This window comes from Misgurnus anguillicaudatus, chromosome 13 (assembly GCF_027580225.2).
Source record: "Misgurnus anguillicaudatus chromosome 13, ASM2758022v2, whole genome shotgun sequence".
Taxonomy (NCBI): domain Eukaryota; kingdom Metazoa; phylum Chordata; class Actinopteri; order Cypriniformes; family Cobitidae; genus Misgurnus; species Misgurnus anguillicaudatus.
The window spans coordinates 23053384-23073560 of record NC_073349.2 but is presented as its reverse complement, the minus strand read 5'-3'; the positions used below and the strand labels follow the sequence as shown (position 1 = coordinate 23073560).

At 37.8% G+C, this 20177-nt stretch overlaps 1 protein-coding gene and 1 long non-coding RNA gene across 4 annotated transcripts in view; one reads left to right on the top strand and one right to left on the bottom strand.

Moving 5' to 3' along the window:
- slc2a12 (solute carrier family 2 member 12) overlaps window positions 1–20177 on the top strand; it is a 46579-nt gene that overhangs the window by 21478 nt on the left and 4924 nt on the right. The gene's annotated exons all lie outside the window — the stretch shown is intronic.
- Window positions 5042–20177, bottom strand: part of LOC129431514 (uncharacterized) — a 41282-nt gene continuing 26146 nt past the window's right edge. The window contains exons 2-3 of one of the 3 annotated variants that reach the window (XR_008639860.2): window positions 19452–19533; window positions 5042–5314 (exon numbers count right to left, since the gene is read on the bottom strand). This is a non-coding gene — a long non-coding RNA (uncharacterized lncRNA). Of the gene's footprint in view, window positions 5315–15049; window positions 15105–16651; window positions 17077–19451; window positions 19534–20177 lie in introns of those variants that run through there. The other 2 variants (XR_008639859.2, XR_008639858.2) reach the window with 2 other exon arrangements.

Genomic DNA, 20177 nt, shown 5'->3' with positions numbered 1-20177 from the left:
ATTGTTTTGAATATTAAATTAGTATTTAATAAAAAGGATGGTTTGCATTCATGCACTATAAAAATATGCAGCATTTTTATCAAATCAACATATATTTTTATGTTACTTTAACTTAAGAAATTAAACAATCTGAACTTGATTTTATAAGTTATGTCAACTTTTTTAAGTCAAAACTTAAAATAATAAAAATAAAAGTTGAATTGACTTTTTTATAGTGTGCTTCATGGTCACCTTGTGTACCCCAATTTGGGAACCACTGACCTCTACAGTATATCATTTGGTTGAAAAAAATCATTGTTGAAGATAGACCAGCTTTACTCATGTTTCAGTCTAAAAACTATAGTATTAAAAAGCGAAAAATATAAATAAGGTATTAAATATAAACAGTTAAATTGTCACACTTTTTTGACGTGTGTGTAAGTAACTTTAACAGAACATCTCTATTGTTTCTTCAAAAGCTGTAAAAAAAACAAATTTTCTTTTAAACCATTAAGTACAATTAAACATAGAAATGTATTTATTTTAAGGTTTTGGGCAAGAAACACATTTTTCAAAAGAACATTTTTCATCTGCGTTGGTCAAAGGCAAGGTTGTTTAAACCCATGGCTAAATATGAACCCAATATAATTGACCAAATGGGTTGAAACAATCCAGCACTGGACTGAAATAAAGCATAGTTTCATTAAATCCAGCAGTTGGGTTTGCTCATATTTTACCTAAACAGGCCCTGAAACAACCCAGCATTTTTGAAAAACATCTGTAAGAGGTTTTGCTCATCTGAAAATTAGTCTGATGTCATAGGAATAATCTGTGAATTATACCATCTGACACCTTTTTTCTGAGAAATCATTCACAGTTTTTTTACGCCTGTGTTTATTTTGTCCCATCTCTGCTCCAGGTTTTGGGGTCAGTAGCTTTGGTCCAAAGTGGACACATCTGGATTGAGAACATTGTCTTTTGCGGTTTTTGGAAAGGTGACAACAAACCTAAAGTAGCCACTTTAACATAGATGATATAAGAGGATAAGCTGAGAGTTTTCAGCTGTGTCTATGGACTTTTAACAGTGGCTAAAGATGAGAACACTAATGAATGAACCCAAGACACCTGGTTGCCTGCATTTCACATTCATAGACTTACACAGTACAAGCTTGAGACAAATAGTCCACATTTATGTTGATATTATCAGTAAGATCCCCGGAACAAAGGCCGTGCTTCTTTTATCTGCCCTTAATATTTCATTCGAATGTGTTTACCAAACCATTTTGGTTTTACTAATCTGGGCCTGGATGAACTTTGTTGAACTTCAAGACCCTTGACTCTTCTCTCTCTCTCTTTCTCCAAACTGGACATTTCCCAAGCAAAACAGCACAATAGCTTCAGAGTGATTCAGTGCTGTTGTTTGGTTCCTCCTTGGTTACCAGATAGGCTTTGTGAAATCTCAAGGGCCTCTCTGGCAGTTATATACTGAAGTAAATAAAATAAATTGTGTGTGGAAAGCCCTGTAGAGATGTCCAGAGCTGTTTACTATAAAGCCTGAGATTTAAAGCAGGTTAGCACAGTGTCAGACCACAAGCGACGTCCCCCATCCCTCTCGCCGCGCCCTCTGCTGTACTGGAACTTCAGACTCTTAAGTGTGTTTATAGACTATAAAATAAGACTTAGCAGCATTGAAATGCCCTTCCTGAGAGAAATAATGCACTGTTCATTAAGATAGAAGATACATAAACAGACAGAACAGGAAGAGTAAACACATTCTCCATTACTCCCTGCTCCATCATGAGCCCTGACCAAACGTGACCACCAAGCTTTTCTCCAATCTTCTGTTTTCATATCTTCTCATCTTTGGAAATATCTGTGGCTTTGAGTCCAAAACCTTCATTCCCATTTACTGATCCGCTCCGGAGGTCAAATGAAGGAAGTGCAATGTATCCGTGACTTTGTAGTTCAAATGGTGGTTTAAATGTGATGTAGGTTGCTTTTGACCATTTTGTAAATGTTATCTCCTCTAAACAGCATTACTCATGCATCGACTTAATACCAGTATGATGCACAATTTGCGTATTGTGCAAGACAGCATTTTAAAGGCTCGGTTTCGAACATAAGTGTTTGGGGTTACCTACGGGGCATTAGACAGCACATGCTTGGCTTTACAGGAGGACTTGAGTTCTGGAAGCCTTTGGAACCCTTGTAAAAGTAAAATCAAATGCATCTGGACGCCTCTTTGTCTAGTTTCAGGACGGAGATGCTAAAATGCCGTGTCATATTAAACGGCGTTTGTTCTGTTGGATGTGTTTCTGAGGTAATGAGGGTGATTTGTAAACAAGGAGGGGTGGACCGTGATGTCCATTCCATGTTTACATTGGGCAGACATCACAGGAACCAAACACTGAGATTGCTGGACTGCAGTGATGCATTCTGGGTAATGATACACATTGGAAAGCGGCCATCCGTGTTACGTTCTTCATAGATGACTATGCTTTCAGATGGCGTTGTTTATTTATTTCTTATCTTAAGGGTTTTCAGATAAATACATGAAGTAATGAGAATTTCACTTCTTTTAGGATTTAGATCTTTCTCTGGGCTTCACATAGATTATATGGACCACGTTGGTGAAGTTGAAGTGATGCTAATAACATAGCGTTGACTGGTTTTGACTTACAAAAGTTCTGCAATAAAATGTGTTTAACTGTTACGTTACTTTAAAGGGATAGTCACCCAAACTTTAATCACCCAAAAATGAAAATTCTGTCAAGATTTACTCACTCTCATGTTGTTAAAAACCTGTATACATTTCTTTGATATGGTGAACACAAAGGGAAAATATTTTGAGGAATGTTTGTAACCAAACCAATCAGCCCCGTTGACTTCCATATGAGAAAAGAATACTATGGAAGTCTTCTGAACGGTTCGAACAAAGACAAAGGTTTATAAAAACACGAAAGTGATTAAATTATGACTTTTTGGGTAAACTATCACTTTAAGTTATTAAACTATTGTGATGTGGCATTATTTTATTGCGGTGAAACAATTTATGTAATTATTTTTTGGAAAATGTAGAGGATTTTAAGAGAGATGACAGAAAAATAGATGGAGAGAGGAGGAGCGGCCGGGTGGATATGATATGGATATGATATGGACTTCATAAGCACAGCAACTCTTTAAAACCAAGATTAGAAAACAAATTACCAAGGATAGAAAACTAAAGAAAATGCTGTGTAATAGAAAAAGTTTTAATCACATTCAAATATATTTAAAATTTAATACTAGACCTTACTTGTAATAATTATTTATTTAACTTATTAACTTTTGAAGAGCTCAAATGCAAAAGCCACTAAATCCCACCTCCGTCAAAAATTTGATATTGTTGTAATATTTACACGTTCATCAAATAGCCTATGCTTGCTTCAAATGTGGCCATTCAAAAATACAGTTTTTTGGCAGAATCCATTAAATGGCACAAATATTTTTCAGTGCACAGACTAATTGCATGAACAACGGCACGCGTACGTCAAATTTCAATTGTCCAGCTGCAAGAGTTTTTTAAGGGAGATCTACTGAATATATTAGGATGTTGACCAAATCTTTGTGCCTTTAACCTTCTTTTACAAAGGATAGCAAAGAGACTTTTTAAACAGTCATATTTGTTAAAGGGGACATTTCACAAGACTTTTTTAAGATGTCAAATAAATCTTTGGTGTCCTCAGAGTACACTTTTAGCTCAAAATATTGGTGTGTCCTTTAAAATGCAAATGATCTGATCTCTGGGCTAAACGGTAGTGCCGTCGTTGGATAGTGCAGATTAAGGGGCGGTATTATCCCCTTCTGACATCACAAGGGGAGTCAAATTTAATAACATATTTTTTCACATGCTTGCAGAGAAGGGTTTACCAAAACTAAGTTACGGGGTTAATCTTATTCACATTTTTCTGGGTTGATAGAAGCACTTGGGAATTATGCATAGAAAAAGTTCGATTTTTATCATGTCCCCTTTAAATACCAGTGAAATGATTAAAGTGAAATTTTTAAAACTTTAATTAATGACTAATAACCTTTTTATTGCCATTAAAGTGAAATTACTAAACATAAACATAAGAGGCTGATAAAAATGCTCATTTACAAGAAAACATGTCAGACGCACTTAGAGGGTTTTGCATCTAAAATCTTAATTTTTAGATACATGTGGTTGCTTTTCTGTGGAAAGTAATGTAAAAGATAAAACCTCCTTAAACCGTACTTTTTTTTAAGTCATACGTTTATGAATTATAATAATTCTAACATTTTTTTTCTGAACCATAATTTCTTTTCTTTAATTTAATTATTAATCACCTACTAATCTGTACCGGTTTGCTTGGTTTTATGCAAATATATCCTGTAAAACATATAAATCAGGTTAATGTGATATTTCCGGATAGCTCGCAAATAAAGATGAAATTTATTGTAAAGCCTCCCAGCTTTGTGAAGAATAATGGAGTAAAATCATAGAGAGTGAACTGTCTCAGATCCCCGGATCTTTATCACATCTGGCAAGAAAGTGAGAAAAACCTGAGCCAGCGAATAGAGGAAAGAGTGCGGGACTGAGAAAGATAAATCGAGATAAAAAGACAGAGACGCAATCACAGAGACCCACACCTGCTCAATGCACAGCTTTATTTTCTACTTGCGATTTAAAGTCAGCAGATTTATGAAGACCAGAGTGCCTGGTCTTTCTGTGCAAAGCCCTAAACGTGTGTGTGTGTGTGTGTGTGTGTGTGTGTGTGTGTGTGTGTGTGTGTGTGTGTGTGTGTGTGTGTAGACTTCAGCCATAAACACAGATCTGGGAACTTCCATGTGTTTACATCATTCATTTTTACCAGCTAACTCGCACGACCAATCATCACACTAGCTAACTTTAAATGCAGTCAATTCATACCGGTACCTTGTTCATCGAAATGTACAAGCTTAACCAAAGTCAGTCATTTATTGCTTTCAATCTTTAAAAAATTTACATTTAAAAATAGGGAATGTAGAAAATATATTTCTAATATTTTTCGTTTTCCTCACCAGCCACCAATTCCAATTTTTTTTATATTTGTCCTTCCTCCACAAAGCAACAATGTTTTCAATAACAGGAAGTGCACGCTTGCCAAAAGATCTGGCACAGGTGGGGATGAAGGGGAAGAGGTCAGTGGTTTCCATGGTGATGGAGTGCTAGGGTGTGGCTCTTTGGCTGTGTTTGGACTGAGAAAGAAAGGCAACGAAGATGTGTTTATAAAAACGAGTTTCGCTCATCACAAACGCCTTCTTTTTTCTCTTCTCCCATTCCCTCATCCAATCCCTGAGATAAATAAACTGATAAAAAAGGTGAAATCGGTTGCCATGACGTCAGCTGGGCCCCTGAAACTGCGAGTGATGTCACAGCTCTCTGTGTCGCTGTGTTTTAGAGCTTCTAGAAGATCTGCAAACTTTTATACGTCTCACATTTGTATAGTAATTCAAGACGCACATGAAGTGTAAATGGAGTTGTGTAGTGTTCATGAAGAGCTCATTGGTACAGCATTGCGTTATCAAGGGGTCATGGGTTCGAACTCAAGAAACTTATACTGAATATAAAATGTATACATTGTAAGTTGCTTTGGATAAAAATGTCTGCCAAATGTATAAAATGTAATGTAAATATATTCTTTGTACTGGAAACGCCAAAATATCTCTAGACTGATTAACACCAATGAGTGACCGAGGAGGTGAGACAGCACAGATAAGAAGGTGAATGACTGTTTGACCTTAGACACATATGTCACTGTCTGTTGTTTTAAAGTGCATACGCTTGAATGTGTGTAGTGTTTTTAGTGTTGTAGTGTTATCTTTTTCGGGGTTAACTTTTTCACACTGCAACAAAACCACACACACACACAAACCAAAATACACTGAAGCCTATTGTGTTTGTAGATAAACATTTTGGTCAAATTATTGTCACTCACACATACACATAAGGACGCTATCAGCAATTATTAATAATAACTACATATATAAATAAGCTATGTGTGGATGTGTTGTGTGTGTCAATAGGGTCATCTGGTTTTGGAAGTAAAGGTTGCAAAGTTATCACTCCCAAATTTATTATGTGTCTTGTCTTCAGGCATTGGAGAGGGAAGGGTTGTGTTTATATCAGTCTTGGCATACTGAAGACATAGTTTGCTCGTTCTAAGCGATTATTTTTGGTCGCTATTTTCAGTTTATGACCTTTATGCAAGCACTCTCGCTTTGTGTGTTTGTACATATGTATGCGTGTTGTAATGTTGTCTTGCAGGAGTCAGCCAAAGGTTAAACTGTTTTAGTAAAATGATTCTTAAGAACAAAATTCTTCATCTTTGCCATTTCAATCTTTGTTAGAGTCATGAGGACGACTGACAATCCGTAATGCATTTAACAATTTACCCCTCAGATCTGAGGATATTATTAACTCAAAACCATAACTAATAAAAATCTGTCAGATTTTTGACTGACCCCAGTATGTTAATCAACAGACTCATACGATTATGTTTTAGAGATTCATATCCTGTTACAATGCTAGGGTGACTGTTTGATTTCAACCCTGTTCTCTCTTTCTTTCTCGCTCTTTAAAGGGATAGTTCACCTTAAAATGAAAATTCTGTCATCGTCATCCTCATGTTGTTTTAAACCTGTATGAATTTCTTTTTTCTGTTGAACACAAGGAGATTTTGAGAAATGATGGTAGACACACAGCAGATTGACCATTGACTTCCATAGTAGGAAAAAAATATTTTGGAAGTATTGTGATAAATGATGAAGAAAATATTTTGATAAGTGATGATAAGCACACAATTGACAGTACCCATTAAATTCCATCATATTTTTTATTCCTACTATAGAAGTCAATGGTCACTATCTGGTGTGTGTTTACCATCATTTCTCAAAATATACTTTTTGTGTGTTCATCAGAAAAAAGAAATTCATACAGGTTTAAAACAACATGAGGATGAGTAAATGATGACAGATTTTTCATTTTAAGGTGAACTATCCCTTTAAATGTGTTACCAGCATGAATATGGCGAATGCAGATCTAGTATTTGACCAAATTAGTGCAGATGTTTATTCACAACAGATGTTATAACAGGATAAAAAGCTGTTTTATTATAGGGTTGTTTTTCAGATTATTGCATCCGTGTAACAATACGAAAACAGCACTTTCTTTTAAAGGAATAGTTTATCAAAAAATTAAAGGTGCAGTGTGTAAATTGTAGCGCCATCTAGTGGTGAGGTTGTGAATTGCAACAAACGGCTTAGCCTACTGCTCACCCCTCGATTTTGAAACACATAGAGAAGCTACAGTAGCCGCCACTGGACAAACATATCTTTGTCGGAGGCAACTTAGTAAAAAAATTGTCCGTTAAGGGCTTCTGTAGAAAAAGGGTGGCACAAAATCGCGACTTCCATGTAAGGGGACCCTCTGTGTATGCAGATGAAAAGGTCTTGTTCTAAGGTAATAAACACATAATGGTTCATTACGAAAGGTCTTTTTACCCCCCTGATAATATAGTTTTGTATATTATTTTGCATTTCTGTCAAGAGATCCTTCTAAAAATTACACACTGCACCTTTAAAAGTCTGTCATAATTTAATTAATCACCATCAAGTTATTAAAGATCTGTAAAAAATTGTTTGTTCTCCTGAACACAAAGAAGATATTTTGAGCAATATCTGTAACCAAACCATTTTTGAGCCCCATTGACTTCCATAGTTTTTTTTCTTTCCTACTATGGAAGTCAATGGTGCTTCTGCTTCCTGCTTGATTACAACCATCTTCATTTGTGTTTAGCAAAACAAAGAATGATTGTAACAAGTTGAGGGTGAGTAAACGATGACAGAATTTTCTTTTTTGTGTGAATGATCCCTTTATTGGGTAAAATATACTATAGTATCACCACATCAACATTTACTTCTGTTACAAGAGAGCTTCAGCGGTTTGTTAGGTGACTAAAACAGGCTAAATAAATAATTCATGTCTTCTACTTCCTTTGAAACTCAATGATAGCAAGATAAAATATGAAAGGACAATATGCGACCCTGTCTGTAAAATGCAGGCTAAAGTTTCATAATCTAATCATGAGATTAGAAAAATCAATGTTTGATTTCAGTCACTTTCATTTGAATCTTTGACATGACCTTACTTAGTCAGTATTAAAGACATCAAGGTTATATTTGAAGAGTTTCGTTGCAAAACGAGATAAATCCATTTTTTAACATTTTTGTCAAAACATGTTTATTATTATGTTATCATGTTATTATTTTGTTTTATGTTGCTACTTAGCTGTATTTTTTAAGTTATGAAGGTTTAAATCAAAACAAACCAACTGCAGTTGCATTGAAATTAATTGGAATGCACAACCAAAAAACACGATTTCTGAACAGTTAAAAAAACGGTGGTTATCTCGTTTTGCAACGAAACTCTTCATTTATACAAAATGTTCTTTATATTATAACAGATGATTTATTTGGAAGCAGTTAGTTACAAAAATGATTTTAGCTGGGATTTCTAAGGCAGGGCAGACTGATCTAACGGAAAGTCGTGTTATACTCACGAAAAATTTGATTTAATTTATTCGTGTCCATGGCCAGCTTTTTTTAATGAGCACAAATGTCTTTTTCCTGTCCCTGGCACAAATTTCTAGTTTTTCGTGTGCATGGCACGACTTTCTTTTCATTTCATTTTATGTATTGTTTTCTCATTGTTTTTTCCTGTTTTCTTACCATTGTCGCTTGGGGTTGAGGTTAGAATCACTTTCTGTTACATTTTTAGACATCCTAACCCAATCCCGAATTCTAACCCCAAATCCAGGCGAGAATAGTTTTAAAAGTGAAAGAAAAAAATGTGTAGAAAACAATATATAAAATAAAATTACATCCTAACCCAAACCTCAAATCTAACCCCAACCCCAAGCGACCATGATTTAAAACTAGAATGAAAAATGAGAATACAATACATGAAATGGCACGAAAAAGAAAGTTGTGCTATCGCCATGAAAAACTATTTATAGAAATTCGTGCAAGTGACATGAAAAAGACATTTGTGCTCAAGGCACAAAAAAAGCTGAATTCAACTTTTTTGTGACTATAACACGACTTTCCGTGAGATCATGTTGGCAGGCTCACATAGTCTATTATTAGAAAGATATTTTGGTAATCCTTTACAATAAGGTTGCATTTAGTTAACGCATTAGCTGACATAAATTAACAATAAACAAAAATACAGCATTTATACATTTTATTACATGTTAATATCAGTATTAACTAATTCATTTTGAAAATCAAAAGTTGTAACTGTTTACATTAGTTAACGCACAATGAACTAACATGAACAATTGTATACACTGGCTTACTTTCAACCCAGTGTTTGGTCAAAAAGAGACGAGCCCAGCCAGTTAGGTTGCGATTTAACCTATGCTTGGTTGTTTCAACCCAAAATGCTGGGTTGTTTAACCAATTGTTAGGTCAAATATAAACGCTTTCTGGGTTAATTTAACTCAACGGCTGGGCTTGTTCCTTTTTGACCCAATGCTGGGTTGAAAAAAACCCAACATTTTTAGAGTGTAGGCATTAACTAAAATTAATAAAGATGACCAAATGCTAAAAATATATATTGTTCATATTAGCTAATGCATTTACTAATGTTAACAAATACAACCTTATTGTGTAGTCAGATTATTTTTCTTCATTTATCTTGTCCAGCATTTCATAATTTTGGACAATACTTCTTTTGATATTTTGGAAAGTGTTCTGTTTAATGTTGAAGTACAGCACTTTTAAAGGCCATCACTGGTGTGTGTGTGTATTTGAGAAGGGGGTTAAAAGTTATCTGCACAGCTGTGTATGGATGAGAGACTGGACATATGCATTAACCCCTCTCAGACACCTGTATGTGTGTATAGATGAGATAAATGAATGAGACACTGCAGGAAAAAAAGACATAAAGGAAAAGCATCTGCGTTTATTATCTTTAATTATGGAGGAAGAGATAAAGACCGTCATACTGACAATAAAATAATGGATTGAAAGCTCTCTTACACACATGCACACATATTCCGATTTTACTTTATATAATTATATTTTACTTATATTCAAGTCCAGAATTTAATGATGTTAAACGATCTTATACTTCATTATTTAGACACACAAATATGATCAACAGGAAGTCGTACAAAAACGTGTACAATGGATAGAAATAGACACAGTTTGACCTTTGACCCAAGGAGGTTTCCTAAGAAGTGCAGTTCAAACACTTAGCTTGTTTTCTTTCCTCCACAGACACTTGGCCTGAACTCCGTCCACCAATTTGACAGGGATACTTGACACGTTTTGGAGACGTTGAGCATTTTTGTACTTGTTTGGAAAAACTCTGACCGGCTGCAGTGTGAGCGAATGTGTGGATGAATCTGATAAACTATGTTTGAAATCTGGCCATAATGCAGATTTACGGCACAAGTTATTCACTGACAGTTATCAAAATATTTGGCAGATGTGCTTCGCGGATACTGAGGTTATGCTGAAGAGAAACCAATGAACTGAGATACAGAAACATTTAAATGTTGTTGTGTTGGCTACGTATTTGGTCGAATTCGTTGGATGCATTTTGTAATGCAAAGCTTATGTGCTCAGTTCAAACATGGGTGCCTTGTTTAATGTCAGTGTGGTGATCTGTTATAAGACGTGGCCATGCGAGGACCCGAAATTATTCATCAGCAAAGTGAGAAAAAGATGAAAGGACCATAAAGAGGAGCAGATAAGATGCATGAGTTTATATGCATATTGTATGTGAGTGAGAGAGAGAGATTGTGCTTAGACTCATTATATATAAATCACTCAGCTTTGACTATCCCAAGGTGTTGACGCTAAATAAAACGTCTCAATCATCAGTCATCACACACCTCATCTCTGTATAACAGAACTTAAATAGCCCAGTAATGAATGCGAGCTCCACAGTGTAAAACAAAATTGTTAGAACGAGTGTGAACATGAGAAGTGTTGCAGAATGGCTGCAGCTGGTCTCTTAAGAGCTAGACAGACACTTAACGCAGTGCTAAACAGACAATAAACAAAGATAAAAATGCAAATATCACCCAGTAAACAAAATATTAATAAATACGAACAAGGGAGAAATAGATAGGAAACAAGTTTTTTTGTCATATGCACTTAAAAATTATGCTGCTTACACAATTCCATAGAAGACCATTTTTGGTTGTATGCTTCCATAAAGCACATTTAACATCTGAAGAGCCTTTCTGTTTCACAAAAAGTTCTTTAGACTATCAAAGATAACAACAAATGGTTATTTTAAGAGCTTTTGACTGAATGGTTCTTTGGGGAACCACCAAAAATGGTTCATCCATGGCATCACTGTGAAGAACCTTTTATAGACGTTTCAGCAGTAACAACATAATAAGGGGCTTTCGTGGAACACACGTAACTTCCAGTAAACTCCACTAAGAATAAATAAAAACAAAAGTCCTTTTAAAGTAGTTTATTTATATAACAAGCAAAATAAACAACACGTAGATTATCTAGGAAAACAAAACATTTGTTATTTTCTGCGAGGTATTTGATCAAGGGTTCAGTTTAGCAACTAGTCAGACTATTAAACAAACAGAAACCGGAAGTAAAGTTCAGACCAGACGCGTAATCGCGCGACCGCACGTGCATCCGATGAAACCGTCTATAGCTTCTTTATTTATAAAAGTGTAAATAATAGTCCTGTAATTTTACACCGCCTAATGCTGATTATGCGCTGTAAAAGACTGACACCTGTATTTTACAATAGAAATATTATTCAGTAACTTCAAAAATCATGTACACTCTATAAATGGCTGGGTTATTTTTAACATATAATGGGTAAATATTGGACAGAGTTAAAAATGATTGGGTAAAAACCAGTGGCGGCCGGTGACTTCTTTTTTCGAGGCCGCTTGATGCGAAGTCCGTAACAACATGTATGTAGCCCGTCATGTGTGTGGTTCCTTTTTTCGGAGTGTGTGTTCTGCGCGCCGGGAGGTCCTGTGTGCATCACGTGTCTTGTCAAAATAAGTGCCTGCTGCAGACGCGTCTAAAGGGTTTATGATAAAAGAAACGATCGCATGTGCCAGATACTCACATAATCTCATGCGTAATCAGAGTTTAGGGAGTGTCTTGCGTGTATTTTGTGAACGTGAGCGTCTCTTTTATCACAAACGGTTTTGACGCGTGTGCAGCAGGCACTTATTTTGACAGGACACGTGATGCACATGGTTTACATGACACAACAAACACACATTTTGAAAACACAAGCAACACACACGACACTCCGAACACTTATTTTGTATTAGTGCCCCTCGGATGAGCAGTCACGAGCCGCCCGCCACTGGTAACCAACCCAGCATTGGGTCAGTTTTGACCATAGACTGTAAAAAAAGATGGACATAGTGTTCGTGATGTCACCCATTGGTTTCTGAAGATCGTTTTTAAAGCTTAAAGTAGGCAATGCCTACCGGTGCCATCTTAGCTGCGCGTCACGCGCATCACTCACAGATAACCAAAAATGGGTAGAGGCAGGACATGGGTGATGCAGAGGGGGCTGGTTGCTGAAACCACGTCCGCCTAGCTCGATTCTAGTGATCGCAGTGGCTGTTCAACCGTCACTCAAGTGGCCACGCCCTTAATTATGCACCCCCCTCACAGTTGTCATGAAGGGCAAACTTAGCTATACAGACCAAAAACTATTTTTGTACCAGGCTGTAAACATATTTTCTACTGTAAAGTTGGCCATTTTAACATGGAGGTCTATGGGAATAGACTCCCTTTTGGAGCCAGCCTCAAGCGGCCAGTCGATAAATTGCAGTTTAAGGGGCCAGTCACACCAAAAGCGTTTATGGCAGTTGCAGGCGCCTTTTTTTGAATGAAATTCTATGGGCAGGGCGGGTTTTTATGCGCGCCGAGCGCCTTGCAGTTTTTTGCCATCTGCCGCGCACGCCTTTTTGAAGGAGCGCTGAGAGCGGAGAAGCGCCCAACGTCATTCGCGTCTTTCCATTGTCCAATCGAATGAGGGGAGAGGCGGGCCTTACGTTGTGGTGAGTGAAGTTTACAGTTGCTTTGAAGAACCGGACTCCACTCGCTCACTCTCTCCTGCGTGTTTGTGCACCTCTTACCCTCAAACAAAGTCAGAGCAAGCTCCCTCTTTTTAAAGTTTCTGCTAATATGAGAGTTAACAGCAAAAGAACGCTCACGCTTCAATATTTGAATGACAAGACAGCTGACGCGGTGGTTGCTTAGCAATATGAAAAGCCGCGTCGCACTGCTTTTTTTTTTTTAAAGGCAGTGCGTCGCGCCTTGCGTTTGCAAGCGTTTCAAGCGCTTTTGGTGTGACTGGCCCCTAAGGGGGCGTGCACACCAAAACTTTTACGCCCGCGGCCGGCGCATGTTTTCAATTGTTTTCAATGGAAGCTCCGCGTTTTTCAAATAAGCCAGCAGCTAGCAGTTTTCCTCCGTGCTGAAAACCGGCGCCCGGCGTTTTTTCCACGCTCAGCGCCGAGAGTTGAAACATATTCAACTTTGGGTAAAAACCTCCGCTTGTCAATGTCAGTTTTCACACGGCCTTCCAATCACAGTGGAGGAGAGGCGGGACAAGTATTACAGTAACCAACAGCTCACAGCTGATGTATCAGAGCTACCAAAGCGCTTAGCTGAAGAAAGCTGGCACTCGGCTGAAAAACAGCTGGCATTCAGCGTTGTCCAGGCGTTTTCAGCCGCGTTTAAAAGTTTTGGCGTGCACAACCCCTAAGTCACTTCCGTATTGGCTTCATCGGAGAGATCGGAAGGTTTTGACCCAGTGGTGTGTTCTGTCCAATATTTACCCATTATGGGTTCAAAATAACCCAAACATTTTTAGAGTATACAGCGTACTTTATATACTGTATTCAATCCTGCTTACTGACCGTCAAAACAGTTTATGTATGAATATATATGTGTCATATGAAAACATTTCGGACAAACTACATCACCATATTTAAATGTATAAAGGGCAGTTCCCTTTAAAAAAGGTCCTAATGTACCATTTAGGTACAAATATATATCTTTAATCTACCAATATGTATCTTCGAAGTACTTAAATGCACTCTTTGGGTTTTTGAAAGTGTACTGTCCCAGTGACAACTTTTGTACCTTTATTTCTGAGAGTTGGAGTGTTTTATTTTTGTACCTTTATGGGTATAAAACACATTGAAATGTTGTACCTTTTGGAGTCCAATATTATACCCTAAGGACCTATTGTGTACCAGTTACATTTTAGGGCCAAACAGTTAACTGTACCTTAGATCCTTAAAGTACAGTACCCAAAAGGGTGCAACATTGTATTATGTTTAGTATACCTGTAAAGGTACAAAACAGAACCTTAGGGCATGGTTCTAAAACGTTTTTAGCGTGCAGCCCCCCTTGTGTACGGCGGCCCCCACTTGTGTTCTTCATGGCCCCCCAAAGAATATTTATGACATAAAACATCAAATTTGAATTAAACATACAATATACAATGTAGTGCTAATGGTTAGTAGCCTTTTTTTTCTGATGTTTAATTACACAGAATTCGTGATAAATTAATGTATTTTATAAAATGTCATAAAATTGGCCACAATCTCGGGGCCCCACAGTTTGAGAACCACTGCTTTAGGGTACCACCCCAGCAACAAAAAAGGTACAGTTTTTTTCTGACAGTGAGCATCCATTAGCAACGCAAAAGGTCAATACCTGTTTGAACCCAGGGAACACACATACTGATAAAAATGTATACATTGTAAAGCACTGTAAGTTGCTTTGGATAAAGCATCTCCCATGCATTGCCCTTGAAATCTATTAAAAACAATACAATTTTGTGTATACACATAGTCTAGTCTAGTGTATGATACGCATGTCTTTGTAGTGTGGAACATAGTGACCTGTTATTGATTGATAGACTTTGGTGCTTACTGAAACATCTACTTGATCCATTGCCCCCTTTGATTCACACATTTAAGGTTCACACACACACACTTACGTGCACACCCTGGGGACCACTTCTCCTTCCTCGTTTTCCTTCCTGTAGTAACATCCTTTTGGAAGACATTAGACCACATTAGACCAACCCCATCTGACAGAGTGGTGAAGGATTTTAAAGTGGCAGTTTTGGTGGGTCACTGTTTGCTTTGACCCTCAATCAATTTACCTGCAGATTTAGAAGAATTTAGAAACTCTTATGCAACAAACTCAGAGTCATTTGTCCTGTTTGCAGTTGCACCCCTCCTATAGGGTACAATTGCTTAAATACACACTATGCAGTAACTTTACCTAAATATAACAGCTTCAAAGTTATTTCAGTGGTAAACAAAGTCATAGTAAGGCGAATCATCCTCCTGTTGAAGCTCCGGGAGGACGCCGCTACCAAAACCAGCAATGCAAGCTTGAGAGAACCGCCCCTTACAAATCTCGCGAGAATCACGACTTGCTTTACGGAAACGACGTCACACACGTTAGGCTTGTTCGACTTCGTGTGGCGCTGCAAGAACCGACCGCCAGATGACGTCAAAGTACCGCGAGAATGATCCGAGACGGCACTTTGACGTCATCCGGCTGTCGGTTCTTGCAGCGCAGCATGAAGTCGATCACAACAACTGCACGCACAAATTTGAGACGTGAGGCTAAACGATTTAAAAGTTAAGAAAGCGCATTCGGAAGAAAGTAGGAAAAGGAAAAGAGAATCTGACCGCGTTAGGAACCGGACAAGAGTCCCACTCTGTCAGGTTTTTACTCGTTGGAGTGAGCTAAAAGACAGCACTGGATGGGATGCTGATCTGGCGATCTTGTTGATGGACTAGTAAGTAAATCTCTCATTTGTAAACTTGTTTGCGGTCTATGTTGTATGTTGTTGCGCTTGCTTGTAGTATGTCATGCGATTATCATGACAACAGTTGTCAATATCTCACATAATTATCAGGACATAAATAAGCCTAGAGGTTGTAAATAGTGTAAACATGCACAATTTGCAAACTATTATGACAAGTAGCAATAATCATGTATAGTGACATTATAGCGAACAATGTTATGAAATAATGCAAAGTACACAATTAACTTTGTCATGGCATTTTGTAATGTTTACTTGTGATTTAGCTGCAATCATCTAAAAACGTCATAAGCTAGCAAACGCGGTACTTCATTATTATATGCACTCTACACTTGAAATAAACTTCTCTTATTATCCTATTACCATCATCTGTAGTTTAGTAGACTATGCAGTAGCCTAATATTTGTATGAAATTGTGAAACATTACCTGGTCATTATCTTTGGAGTACTAGAGTGGGAAATTACGACAGTTGGAAGTATTCTCCAGCGACTCTAGGGGTCGCTGGTTGACCAAAACGCCAAAATGCATAGAGCGGCTTTAATGCACCTTTTTAGGGGGCACCTGACTCACTCGATGCTCTGGGCAAGATAAGACTAAAAAAGTTTGTGACTGAACTTGACAGCTAGACATGTAATTGTTAAAAAGCAATGCAATGAAGATACAAGTTACAGAATTTTGCATAATGCAATTTGATAGGCACATTAGGGGTTGTATAGAAACTATATGATTTTATATAAAACGTTAAATCACAAAAAATGACTTTAACTGGATTTGCAAATGCAGATTTTATTTACTTCCGTCCATTTTGATGGAGAGAACTCATTTGAACCAATAGGCCTCCTGTTGGTGTCGAAAGTGATTGGAAATGTCAGAGCCAAATCCATGAAAAATAAAGAGAAAGGCATGTGTGTTTGTGTGTGAGGATAGGGAGGCAGTCATGTGCAGTATCATAATGTAGGAGTTTGAGACATTTTGCATTAGAGGACCTCATCATGTCTTTACTATCACGTCTGTGATACGGCTTGTATCCGACTGCACCTACACCCGGCGCGCTCCAGTCTGCCTCTACGCCCGGTTATCAGCCCTGCGCCGTGAGCTCAGGGCTGCAGAAGCCCAAGAGAGCTTCATCTCAGCCAGTCTGATATCTGGGCTTCCTGGGAGTGGATGAACTTCTGATTGCTCACTGCACCGATGCAATACAAACACAGCACTTATTACCATCAAAAAAGTTGGCAGACTTGGTTTACAGACTAATTTCTGGTGATAAGATGGTGTGGAGCGTATATGTGGGAGTGCGTTTGCTTGTACAGCGCTGTTGTAGCTTGTCAAGCAAGCTACTCATAATATAAAATAGTTGAACTGCAATTCAATTCTTTCTTAAGTTGTTGGAACAAAGTGAAGAGAGAGGAGTTGCTTCATCCATCCAAATCTTTCACACCAGCATCTCCCTCCTCTCCTCTTAAGTGCATGATATTAATTTCTGTTTGTAGACATAAACAAGTGGTGTCAGATTTGTTAAACAGACTTATGGTAGTATGATGCAGGGGTACGATTGCTTTGTCTCTGTAGTTTTTTTTTCAGATATGAGTCACAGATGCAGAAGTACACCACAGTTCTCATTATCCTGCTAACTGGAGAAAAGCCACTGGTGTTGGGAAATATCAAGTGTGTGTATAAAGAAAAGGAAAGCAGAAATGTGTTCGTTAATGGGATTAGTCTAGATAATCAGCTGGCTTTAGTAAATATTGTGCACAGTACCAAACAGACTTTTTCATTTTGAAGAAAATGTCAATGATGCTTACCTGTCTCATTTTACTGTATTCACACATTTCAAATGATCAGGCTGCTTTTTATGTTGGTGTATTGTAGTTTATAATTTACATTTACACATTTGGCAGATATTTTTATCCAAAGTGACTTACAAGGTTTAAATTGCTCAGTATGTGTGTTCCCTGGGATTCTAACCCATGACCTTAAGGGGACACTCCACTTTTTTTGAAAACATGCCCATCTTCCAGCTCCCCTTGAGTTAAACATTTGATTTTTACATTTTTGTAATCTGTTCAGCTGATCTCCGGGTCTGGCGCTAACACTTTTAGCATAGCTTAGCACAATCCATTGAATCTGATTAGACCATTAGCATCGCGCTCAAAAATATCCAAAGAGTTTCGATATTTTTCCTATTTAAAACTTAACTCTTCGTTAGTTACATCATGTACTAAGACCGACGGAAAATTAAAGCCGAAAACAGTCCACTTAAAGGACAAGTTCGGTATTTTACACTCAAAGCCCTGTTTTCAGATTGTTTATGATGAAATAGAATAGTTTGGGCTGAAATTTGGACATGTGATGCTGGCCCGAGAGTTTTGGGGTGTTTGTTGTGTCGGCCCCCACCCTCACAGTGGCTGTATAGGTGCACTGGAGCAATCCTTCCTAAAATGCATTAAACTTTCATTTACAAAGACGTGAAACTCACCGAGTGGTCAGGGGTGTTCACTGATATGCTCACACAAAAATCGCTGCAAAAGATGTTTTCCAACAGGTTTTATCTTAGTTTTTGTCCAACTCCATTGACTTGTATTAGATGTGCTGTGAGGTATACGGTATTACTCCACGCCGGGAACGTTGTTTGTATTCCTGCAATTGGCAAAGGCAGATTATTGCCACCAACTGGGCTGGAGTGTCTATTATTTAAGCTCTCAGCGGAAGAATGTACGAGTGTGAGGCGTTTGGAAAAATAGGTCCACAAGTTTACAACCAATGCTAAAACACATGTTGGAAAGCATCTTTTGCAGCGATTTTTGTGTGAGCACATCAGTAAACACCCCTGACCACTCGGTGAGTTTCACGTCTTTGTAAACAAAAGTTTAATGCATTTTAGGAAGGATTGTTCCAGTGCACCTATACATCCATTGTGAGGGTGAGGGCTGATACAACAGAAACCGAAAATTCTCGGGCCAGCATCATATGTCCAAATTTCAATCAAAACCGTTCTATTTCATCATAAACAATCTGAAAACAGGGCTTTAAGTGTAAAATACCGAACTTGTCCTTTAATAACTTTTAATAGCAGGAGAGTATTTCCGAGCACTGCTCAATATTACTGCGCCTCCTGCAGCCATGTTACGGCAGCAAAGTCCTTGATTATTACGCCAGAATGAGAGTATAGTTCCTAACCATATCTGGCTAGAAAATCACAACTTTTAATTTTCCGCTGGTCTTACTTCACGTTGTAACTACAGAAGAATCAAGTTTTAAATAGGAAAAATATCAAAACTCTTTGGTTATTTTTACCGCGATGCTGGTGGTCTAATCAGATTCAATGGATAATGCTAAGCTTTGCTAAAAGTGGTAGTGCCAGACCTGGAGATCAGCTGAAAGGATTCCAAAACGGTAAAAATCAAATATTTAACTCTGGGGGACCTGGAAAATGAGCATGTTTTTTGAAGAAGTGCAGTGTCCCTTTAACACTTCTAACTCAATACTCTACCATTTCAGCTATCGAAACACTTGTATTTATTGATAAATAACATTTGAATTTATTTTAAATATACATACCAGTGGTTGCCAGGGAGTTGCAAAGTGGTTGCTAGGTGGTCCTTTACCGGCCTCTGATTTTTAGTTCTTTCCCATGATTATCCTGAAAAGCAAAAAGAGTCATTCATAAAATGAAATATGTGAAGGTCTTTGGAAAAATAACATTTTAGATACACCTATCAAGAAAAATACTTTATTCAACCTTGAAAATGAACAAGAATATGCAACATGCGAGTGTTTTAAAGGAACACGCCCACATTTTGGGAATTTAGCTTATTCACCGTATCCCCCAGAGTTAGATAAGTCCATACATACCTCTCTCATCTCCGTGCGTGCTGTAACTCTGTCTGACGCAGCCCCCGCTAGCTTAGCTTAGCACAAAGACTGGAAATGCATGGCTCCAGCTAGTATACTGCTCCCAATAAGTGACAAAATAACGCGATCATTTTCCTATTTATGTGTTGTGATTTGTATAGTCAAACCGTGTACAAATAACAAGGTGATATGAGACACAGCGATCTTTTAACAGTATACATACTGAGAACTATATTCTCTGAAGACGAAGCACTGCCGCATGGGCGGAGTGATTTGCACAACTCTGACCGAACTCTCTGCTCCTCACCAGGGGCTTCTCGTGTGCTGCGAGCAGATCACTCCGCCCAATTTTTTGACGAACTGGGGACTTCAATACTATTAAGTCCGTTGCATTCTCTTTCCTATTTTCTTACCATTTTCTACCATTTTCGC